Genomic DNA, 12,647 nt, shown 5'->3' with positions numbered 1-12,647 from the left:
TTTTATGATGTATGACTGAACATCTTGCCAGGGATATATGCATACAGTATGTTTTTTATGATGTATGACTGAACATCTTGCCAGGGATATATGTATACAGTATGTTTTTTATGATGTATGACTGAACATCTCGCCAGGGATATATGTATACAGTATGTTTTTTATAATGTATGACTGAACATCTCGCCAGGGATATATGTATACAGTATGTTTTTTATAATGTATGACTGTTTCATCATACATGTATCATACATGTAAACTATAACTGACAGGAATTTTATCATGGTTACGTAATATCAAATGTGGTACAATATATTCTGTATGGCGGGCATACATGTGTTTTTGATATTTTTATGGTCATACATGTGAATGGCATTCATATATGTATAACCAGACAGGTACTGGAGAATGGTGCTGAAAGGGAAAGTCTGTTAGCCTAAAAATCAATCATAAACAGCAAAAGAAAGTGAACAAATTTAAATCATATCAAAGTTGTAACTTCAGCTTATATGACATAATATCTATAATGACAAAGCTCATCTGTAAAGGGAGGTAACTCCAACTGATATTACATAGTATTATAATGACAAAGAACATCTGTAAGGGGAGGTAACTTCAGCTTATATTATGTAGTATTATTGACAAAGAACATCTGTAAAGAGAAGTAACTACAGCTGATATTACATTGTATTATTGACAAAGAACATCTGTAAAGGGAGGTAATTCCAGCTGTTATGACATTCCATTAATAATCAATGAGATGAGAGTTTAATTAATAGCTATGTATACTTTCATGACACCTATGGGTATTAACAGAACATTTCAAACCTTTGGGGAAATTATCTAGTTGTACACGACCACCACGCCTTGAAAATTAGGAGTTATCACTATCTATTGAACCCAAAGTTCTCACAAACATGCTCAATTATATGTGAAGTTTAATACATCTATTTAATAATGTGCTATATTTAAAGATAGATTTTCAAATAAATCTGATTTCATGTTCAGTTAATGAGATACAAAGGCCACGCACATCTCATAAATATGAGGTTTAAATGAGTGTATTATGTCTATACATAATAGATTTTAATAGATTTATGTCATTAAAATCAAATTTCATGGTAATTAAACCACAAAATGCACCTATTCATTCCTCAAGTGGATTTTTCTAGTCACCCCAGCGTATAATGATCTAATTATATTCACAATACACAAGTACATGTACCAGTGTTTACACCACTCTAAACGTAAATAAGGTTGCTTCTTATCGGTAGAGAATATTGAAAAAATATTTTCCAATATAGAAGAAGTCCATATTGAATCTATAGGGAATGAAACTGTTATTTAAAAGTCCACATTATTATTTTTGTTTTTGAGAAAAAAAGAAAAGAAGTTAAGTAAAATTCTCTTCAATATGAACAGTATGAAATGTCAGCTGTGATGACAGGAAACGCTTTGGGTAGATATAGATTGTAAACTCATTATCCCAGCACTGCTACCAACACGACCTCCTCAGAGATACCCAACACCTATGAATAAGGAAACTCAACCTTCTAACACAGCTTTATCACACCACAGGAGATTTCCTGCTAAATACTTCTATAAACTTTGGTCCGGCTTTATTTTGTCACACTGGGTACACCAGACTGTCTGATTAGTAAGTTCAAAGCTACACAATTTAGAATTATATTTTTTGATACCAATTACAGTTATTACAAATTGATGACACAGAATCATAATAGCTAGGCTTTATAGACCTTCCACATGCTAACAAACAGCAACTACAAAATTACCTTAGTGAATCAGTGACCTAAATGGAGTAAATCATACCAATATATATATTTTTAAAACCAAAAAAATATTTTTGAAAAACTTATTAACTAGCTACGCTGGAAGAGCAACAACATGAAAGCTATCTAAAGCTCATTTGCTGGTTAACATATATAACAAAGGGTATCAGTTGTTTTAACTAAAAATGAAACCAAATGTCAATAACTCATCATCATATTCAATATCATCAAATCATACATGGCACGATTCCATCTGTATATGGTCTTAAAATAACAGACCCAGAGATGATTTGTCCCAGTGACCTTTGTTTATGACCTTGACCTTTACATCGTATAGCACACACAGACCTTAAGACTTGACATCATTAAATTTCTAACCTTCAGTTTCTACCTATATCAATTATCCGCATTCAATATCAACATATTACAAACCCAAAAATTTAAAAAAATTTATTAAATTTGGAAAAACAAAATGGGAAAAAATTATTTTTTCCTTAGTGATAAAGGGGGTTTTTTGGCAAAAATTTTTTAAAAAAAAAAAACATGGATATATCTCTAGTGATGAATATGGAGACTTAAACATAATATACTGGACATGGAGATATATCTCTAGTGATGAATATGGAGACTTAAACATAATATACTGGACATGGAGATATATCTCTAGTGATGAAGATGGAGAGTTAAAACATAAGATACTGGACATGGAGATATATCTCTAGTGATGAAGATGGAGACTTAAACATAATATACTGGACATGGAGATATATCTCTAGTGATGAAGATGGAGACTTAAACATAATATACTGGACATGGAGATATATCTATAGTGATGAAGATGGAGACTTAAACATAATATACTGGACATGGAGATATATCTCTAGTGATGAAGATGGAGAGTAAAACATAATATACTGGACATGGAGATATATCTATAGTGATGAAGATGGAGAGTTAAACATAATATACTGGACATGGAGATATATCTCTAGTGATGAAGATGGAGACTTAAACATAATATACTGGACATGGAGATATATCTCTAGTGATGAAGATGGAGAGTTAAACATAATATACTGGACATGGAGATATATCTCTAGTGATGAAGATGGAGAGTTAAACATAATATACTGGACATGGAGATATATCTCTAGTGATGAAGATGGAGACTTAAACATAATATACTGGACATGGAGATATATCTCTAGTGATGAAGATGGAGATTCCATGCCGTAACCGTATAACCTACTGTCTTATTTATCTATAATGCAATCCTTCCCAAGTGTAAATATTTAGTATTGAAGTTTGGAGAGGGCTTGTGAGCCACCTTAAGAGACAATTCTACGAAAATGAAGAAGGGGTTTATTTGTGGGCAGGTGTTATTTTGGATAAATATGATGTTTTTCACCTTATAAATACACTTTGGATTATTCCAGTAAAATTATTGAAGGAGAAGCACTAAAACAAATGAAATATCAATAGCTTCCGATTACTGGTCAACAGTAGAGATTATTTACAGAATACCAATTTTGTATTTATAACAACACTGATTATGACTGTTGCCATTCAGTCAGGTAAAACTATTCCAAATAAGTGCTTTGTAAAAAAAAAGTACAAAGTTTGAGTAAAATTGAAGGGATTACTTAAGTACTTATGAAGAAATCAATTCTTTGTTTTAACTAATGATGACCTTGATGATGACCTTGACCTTTAACTTTCAGACCTTTAGGTGAGGAAGCACTGCATGCAGTCAGATTTTGATTGGGGACCTGAAGAGCACAGCTGCTTTTGATCGTGTAACACTGCATGATTAAAGGGAGAACCATTTATTACTAATTATGACCTTGACCTTTGATCTTACAAAATTTTCAAACAATGAATTTCGGTAATAAAACTGTATATGCAGATTAAGCTAAAACGACCTAAGGAAACTCAAGTTATATGCGTACACGTTATGACCAGCATTATATATATAGATAGGCTTATTTGGTTTATAAAGAATGCTACATATCCATTATCAATTTGATATGACAATGCTACCCTAGACAACATACTGAAATGTGAAATGAAAAATTTTCTGCGAAAGTGAAGTGTGTATTTATAGCTTTTCTATAGAAAATGGTATGAATAATACAAAACGAGGAATATGCTCCTAAAATCAATAATTTGTGTATTACATGATCTGGGAGCAGAAGAAATACATCCAATTCAGAGGGTCCTATATGCTGGAACAAATACACATCATTAATTAAACATGGTAACAGGTCTTTGATCTAATTCAACAATGTATGACTATACATCTGGGATATATGTATACAGTATGTTTTTTATGATGTATGACTGAACATCTCGCCAGGGATATATGTATACAGTATGTTTTTTATGATGTATGACTGAACATCTCGCCAGGGATATATGTATACAGTATGTTTTTTATAATGTATGACTGAACATCTCGCCAGGGATATATGTATACAGTATGTTTTTTATGATGTATGACTGAACATCTCGCCAGGGATATATGTATACAGTATGTTTTTTATAATGTATGACTGAACATCTCGCCAGGGATATATGTATACAGTATGTTTTTTTATAATGTATGACTGAACATCTCGCCAGGGATATATGTATACAGTATGTTTTTTATAATGTATGACTGAACATCTCGCCAGGGATATATGTATACAGTATGTTTTTTATGATATATGACTGAACATCTCGCCAGGGATATATGTATACAGTATGTTTTTTATGATGTATGACTGAACATCTCGCCAGGGATATATGTATACAGTATGTTTTTTATGATGTATGACTGAACATCTCGCCAGGGATATATGTATACAGTATGTTTTTTATAATGTATGACTGAACATCTCGCCAGGGATATATGTATACAGTATGTTTTTTATAATGTATGACTGAACATCTCGCCAGGGATATATGTACATGTATACAGTATGTTTTTTATAATGTATGACTGAACATCTCGCCAGGGATATATGTATACAGTATGTTTTTTATGATATATGACTGAACATCTCGCCAGGGATATATGTATACAGTATGTTTTTTATGATGTATGACTGAACATCTCGCCAGGGATATATGCATACAGTATGTTTTTTATGATGTATGACTGAACATCTCGCCAGGGATATATGTATACAGTATGTTTTTTATAATGTATGACTGAACATCTCGCCAGGGATATATGTATACAGTATGTTTTTTATGATGTATGACTGAACATCTCGCCAGGGATATATGTATACAGTATGTTTTTTATAATGTATGACTGAACATCTCGCCAGGGATATATGTACATGTATACAGTATGTTTTTTATGATGTATGACTGAACATCTCGCCAGGGATATATGTATACAGTATGTTTTTTATAATGTATGACTGTTTCATCATACATGTATCATACATGTAAACTATAACTGACAGGAATTTTATCATTGTAACGTAATATCAAATGTGGTACAATATATTCTGTATGGCGGGCATACATGTGTTTTTGATATTTTTATGGTCATACGTGTGAATGGCATTCATATATGTATAACCAGACAGGTACTGGAGAATGGTGCTGAAAGGGAAAGTCTGTTAGCCTAAAAATCAATCATAAACAGCAAAAGAAAGTGAACAAATTTAAATCATATCAAAGTTGTTTTTTTCAACTTTGACTTATCACCAAGCTACCTCATAGTATGTGTAATGACAAAGAACACCTGTCAAGGTAGGTAACTTCAGCCGATATAACATAGTATTATTGACAAAGAACATCTGTAAAGGGAGGTAACTTCAGCTTATATGACAAAGTATTATTGACAAAGAACATCTGTAAAGGGAGGTAACTCCAACTGATATTACATAGTATTATAATGACAAAGAACATCTGTAAGGGGAGGTAACTTCAGCTTATATTATGTAGTATTATTGACAAAGAACATCTGTAAAGGGAGATAACTAGTATTATTGACAAAGAACATCTGTAAAGAGAAGTAACTACAGCTGATATTACATTGTTTTATTGACAAAGAACATCTGTAAAGGGAGGTAATTCCAGCTGTTATGACATTCCATTAATAATCAATGAGATGAGAGTTTAATTAATAGCTATGTATACTTTCATGACACCTATGGGTATTAACAGAACATTTCAAACCTTTGGGGAAATTATCTAGTTGTACACGACCACCACGCCTTGAAAATTAGGAGTTATAACTATCTATTGAACCCAAAGTTCTCACAAACATGCTCAATTATATGTGAAGTTGAATACATCTATTTAATAATGTGCTATATTTAAAGATAGATTTTCAAATAAATCTGATTTCATGTTCAGTTAATGAGATACATAGGCCACTGACATCTCATAAATATGAGGTTTAAATGAGTGTATTATGTCTATACATAATAGATTTTAATAGATTTATGTCATTAAAATCAAATTTCATGGTAATTAAACCACAAAATGCACCTATTCATTCCTCAAGTGGATTTTTCTAGTCACCCCAGCGTATAATGATCTAATTATATTCACAATACACAAGTACATGTATCAGTGTTTACACCACTCTAAGCGTAAATAATGTTGCTTAATTCTTATCGGTAGAGAATATTGAAAAAATATTTTCCAATATAGAAGAAGTCCATATTGAATCTATAGGGGATGAAACTGTTATTTAAAAGTCCACATTATTATTTTTTTTTTGAGAAAAAAAGAAAAGAAGTAAAGTAAAATTCTCTTCAATATGAACAGTATGAAATGTCAGCTGTGATGACAGGAAACACTTTGGATAGATATAGATTGTAAACTCATTATCCCAGCACTGCTACCAACACGACCTCCTCAGAGATACCCAACACCTATAAATAAGGAAACTCAACCTTCTAACACAGCTTTATCACACCACAGGAGATTTCCTGCTAAATACTTCTATAAACTTTGGTCCTGCTTTATTTTGTCAACACTGGGTACACCAGACTGTTTGATTATTAAGTTCAAAGCTACACAATTTAGAATTATATTTTTTGATACCAATTACAGTTATTACAAATTTATGAGACAGAATCATGATGGGTTTTATAGACCTTCCACATGCTAACATACAGCAAACTACAAATTACCTTAATGAATCAGTGACCTGAATTAATGAAGTAAACTTTAAGAGATAATCATACCTATATACATTTAATACCAAAAAATATTTGTGAAAAATTTAAATTAGCTATATATGCTTGAAGAGCAACAACATGAAAGCTATCTAAAGCTCACTTAACATAGAACAAATGAAACCAATGGTCACTAAGTCATCAACATATTCAATATCATCAAATCATACATGGTAAGATTCCATATGTATATGGTCTTAAAATAACAGACCCAGAGATGATTTATCCCGGTGACCTTTGTCTACGACCTTGAACTTTTACATTACTCAACTTACAGACCCTCAGAGGATTCGTCCTGGTGACCTTTGTCTATGACCTTGAACTTTACATCATACAACACATAGACCTGGAGAGCATTTGTTCTGGTGACCTTTGTTTATGACCTTGACATTTACATCGTATAGCACACACAGACCTTAAGACTTGATATTAAGACATAATTTAATTTCTAACCTTCAATTTCTACCTTTATCAATTATCCGCATTCAATATCAACATATATATGACTGCCTTTTTTAGAACATGTGAAATCTATTTCACAAACATAACAGACATATTGATTTGATATTCAGGGGAAATCTGCTGCCCATAATGTTGATAAACTTGTTCTAAAATCAGGTACATTATTCCGAAATGATACCATGCCTGATTTCAGACACCTTCCAGGCATAAATGGCCTGTATCTTCAACTAGCAACCAACCCAGCACTGAATGCATTACACCTTTCTTTTATTAACTGAGTAAAGTTTTCCAATACGTTAACAGTATCGCCCCAATGGTCCAATGATCAAAACGTATAGTGCAGAAAACACTAGTCACAGTCACTGAACTCTTTACCACTGGTGTATATAACAATGTATTCAGACACAAATAAAAGTTCTAATGAGAAAATCAATCCATAGGTACATTGTTGATAATATCAAAAAGAATTTTAATGTTAATACATTCTGAAAATCATTAGAACTTAAATTATTTTCAGTATCCAAACCATAGTTTAAAGGTCTACCTTACACCAGGAGCAAGGTGATATATGTAAGATGCCAATCACGGCGGGCATTAACGGTGCTGCTGTTTGTTAGAAAGCATTATCAGGCTAGAAGTTATTTCAGCTGATGGATTTTTATGGTCAATGGAATGTTTGAATAGATATCTATAAGCAATCAATTATTATTAATTTAGAGTAAAATTACTCAACTCTTTGAATAAGTACCCTTTCCTTTCACAGAAAGCATTTACTACCCAGTAAAAACGCAATAATCCATTTGCTTAGGAGAATAAATCAGCAAAGATGCATGAGAACAAAGGGAGAAAAATCTATATTCTCACTTAGTCCGTAGGGCTGTTTAGGGAAGGATCCTAATTGACATTGGTTAAGCGTAAATACCAAGCCTTTTACATTGACATAATTATCAGCCTTTTCTTTCTAGTAACAGATTCACCAAACAATTTGTTCTCTAGGCAATCTGATCACTGGTCTGGCATTACCTAAACTCCAACAATCTGCTGACACATTACCTAAACTCCAACAATCTGTTGACACATTACCTAAACTCCAACAATCTGCTGACACATTACCTCAACTCCAACAATCTGCTGACACATCACCTAGACTCCAACAATCTGCTGACACATTACCTAAACTCCAACAATCTACTGACACATTACCTAAACTCCAACAATCTGCTGACACATTACCTAAACTCCAACAATCTGCTGACACATTACCTTAACTCCAACAATCTGCTGACACACATTACCTAAACTCCAACAATCTGCTGACACATTACCTAAACTCCAACAATGTGCTGACACATTACCTAAACTCCAACAATCTGCTGACACATTACCTAAACTCCAACAATCTGCTGACACATTATCTAAACTCCAACAATCTGCTGACACATTACCTCAACTCCAACAATCTGCTGACACATCACCTAGACTCCAACAATCTGCTGACACACATTACCTAAACTCCAACAATCTGCTGACACATTACCTAAACTCCAACAATGTGCTGACACATTACCTAAACTCCAACAATGTGCTGACACATTACCTAAACTCCAACAATCTGCTGACACATTACCTAAACTCCAACAATCTGCTGACACACATTACCTAAACTCCAACAATCTGCTGACACATTACCTAAACTCCAACAATGTGCTGACACATTACCTAAACTCCAACAATCTGCTGACACATTACCTAAACTCCAACAATCTGCTGACACATTATCTAAACTCCAACAATCTGTTGACACATCACCTAAACTCCAACAATCTACTGACACATTACCTAAACTCCAACAATGTGCTGACACATTACCTAAACTCCAACAATCTGCTGACACATTATCTAAACTCCAACAATCTGTTGACACATCACCTAAACTCCAACAATCTGCTGACACATTACCTAAACTCCAACAATCTGCTCACACATTACCTAAACTCCAACAATCTACTGACACATAACCTAAACTCCAACAATCTGCTGACACATTACCTAAACTCCAACAATGTGCTGACACACATTACCTAAACTCCAACAATCTGTTGACACATTACCTAAACTCCAACAATCTGTTGACACATTACCTCAACTCCAACAATCTGCTGACACATTACCTAAACTCCAACAATCTACTGACACATTACCTAAACTCCAACAATCTGCTGACACACATTACCTCAACTCCAACAATCTGCTGACACATTACCTAAACTCCAACAATCTGCTGACACACATTACCTAAACTCCAACAATCTACTGACACATTACCTAAACTCCAACAATCTGCTGACACACATTACCTTAACTCCAACAATCTACTGACACATTACCTTAACTCCAACAATCTACTGACACATTACCTTAACTCCAACAATCTACTGACACACATTACCTAAACTCCAACAATCTGCTGACACACATTACCTAAACTCCAACAATCTGCTGACACATTACCTAAACTCCAACAATCTGCTGACACATCTGATCTACAGCTCAATCAATGAAAATTAAACAATTACCACCGTAACCCTTGACTACAGAGTTACCACAAGACACTGTAACCCTTGACTACAGAGTTACCACAAGACATTGTAACCCTTGACAACAAAGTTACCACAAGATACTGTAACCCTTGACAACAAAGTTACCACAAAACACTGTAACCCTTGACTACAGAGTTACCACAAGACACTGTAACCATTGACTACAGAGTTACCAGAAGACATTGTAACCCTTGACCACAGAGTTACCACAAGACATTGTAACCCTTGACTACAGAGTTACCAGAAGACACTTTAACCCTTGACTACAGAGTTACCAGAAGACACTGTAACCCTTGACTACAGAGTTACCACAAGACACTGTAACCCTTGACTACAGAGTTACCAGAAGACATTGTAACCCTTGACTACAGAGTTATCAGAAGACATTGTAACCCTTGACTTCAGAGTTACCACAAGACATTGTAACCCTTGACTACAGAGTTACCACAAGACACTGTAACCCTTGACTACAGAGTTACCAGAAGACATTGTAACCCTTGACTACAGAGTTACCAGAAGACATTGTAACCCTTGACTACAGAGTTACCAGGAGACATTGTAACCCTTGACTACAGAGTTACCAGAAGACATTGTAACCCTTGACTACAGAGTTACCAGAAGACATTGTAACCCTTGACTACAGAGTTACCAGAAGACATTGTAACCCTTGACTACAGAGTTACCAGAAGACATTGTAACCCTTGACTACAGAGTTACCAGAAGACACTGTAACCCTTGACTATATGGTAACCAGAAGACATTGTAACCCTTGACTATATGGTAACCAGAAGACATTGTAACCATTGACTATATGGTAACCAGAAGACATTGTAACCCTTGACTATATGGTAACCAGAAGACATTGTAACCCTTGACTACAGAGTTATCAGAAGACATTGTAACCCTTGACTACAGAGTTACCACGAGACATTGTAACCCTTGACCACAGAGTTACCAGAAAACATTGTAACCCTTGACTACAGAGTTACCAGAAGACATTGTAACCCTTGACTACAGAGTTACCAGAAGACATTGTAACCCTTGACTATATGGTAACCAGAAGACATTGTAACCCTTGACTATATGGTAACCAGAAGACATTGTAACCCTTGACTACAGAGTTACCACGAGACATTGTAACCCTTGACTACAGAGTTACCAAGAGACATTGTAACCCTTGACTACAGAGTTACCAGAAGACACTGTAACCCTTGACTACAGAGTTACCAGAAGACATTGTAACCCTTGACTAGAGTTACCACAAGACATTGTAACCCTTGACGACAGAGTTACCACAAGACACTATAACCCTTGACTACAGAGTTACCAGAAGACATTGTAACCCTTGACTACAGAGTTACCAGAAAATGCTGTAACCCTTGACTACAGAGTTACCAGAAAATGCTGTAATCCTTGACTACAGAGTTACCAGAAAATGCTGTAACCCTTGACTACAGACAGTTACAAGAAACACTGTAACCCTTGACTTTATAGAAACCAGAAGATGCAGAAGCCCTTGATTACAGGGTAACCACTGTATACTGTATCCTTGACCCTGGTTGTCCTATCCCATATCTATAGAGAAACATGGAGTCAGTATGACCCTGACTGATGAAGTTATATCTCATTATCATGGGCTAAAGATGTTGGAAGGTAATATCAAAAACTCACGCACACAGCCAACACACATAATGTCAATATGTTTTCGTGGTAACTATGTTCAATGTATTTTTGTCAGCAGTGATGCATAATTTACACCACCGTGTTTCCACCCAGAGGGAGGATTTATTACTAGTAGCTTACAAAACTTGCTGTAGCCACCTTGAGATGAAAACGACTTCCAGTAACTATGAACATGCCATTGGCTCAAATTGTTCAGATTTACTACCAAATACTTTTAATAACTGAAACAGACCTTGGAACATGTCTGATTATTATTTCATTTCTACCTGCGGGAACTTGGATATCGCTTTAGATAGAAATCACCTTCAAGCTAAGAAATGTTCAATTTTTTCAATCAACGTCCATGGCCTACGATAGATAAAGTTTTCTATAAAAATTGAGATAGAGACTTGATTGCAGCTATAGGCAATATTGGTTGTGAACTGGAACATTTACATGAAATTGATACATGTTTAGCTAAAACTACATGGCATATGAAATAAAACCAGTGGGATTTTATAATTTTCCAAGGAAATTCATCCTCTGGCAAACATGGTAAAAGTGAAAAATCCTGATCTCATAATCATTGGCTTCAAAGCTTGTTATTTGATCTTCATGCTATAAAACTGAACTGTAAACCTTTCGGACAGTCATTAAAAAACAATATAATACATAATTATAGTTTGCAAGAAGTTGTCAGCGCTTATGAATAAGTAAACCTGCATTGACTCTCTATATGACTTTCTGATGGAGCTGTTTGAAGAGATACCTATACAATGTATTGCGTCAAAATATTATACAATTACTTTACTTTTGCTGAGGTGAACATGGATACTTATTAACCTAATGATTGTCACATTGACAAATAAGAAATCAATACATGTGACATAATCTGAAGGTTGATAAATTCCCATATTTACTGAAGCAATTGACCAAAAACTTTC

General features: G+C 34.3%; 1 protein-coding gene across 3 annotated transcripts in view; it reads right to left on the bottom strand.

The window, feature by feature from the left end:
• The window catches only part of LOC117324428 (MAPK/MAK/MRK overlapping kinase-like), an 84,105-nt gene that overhangs the window by 17,595 nt on the left and 53,863 nt on the right, over nucleotides 1-12,647 (bottom strand). The gene's annotated exons all lie outside the window — the stretch shown is intronic.

This window comes from Pecten maximus, chromosome 3 (assembly GCF_902652985.1).
Source record: "Pecten maximus chromosome 3, xPecMax1.1, whole genome shotgun sequence".
NCBI classification, from domain to species: domain Eukaryota; kingdom Metazoa; phylum Mollusca; class Bivalvia; order Pectinida; family Pectinidae; genus Pecten; species Pecten maximus.
Note: the sequence above shows the minus strand (reverse complement) of the source record. Positions and strands in the feature narration are given on the sequence as shown.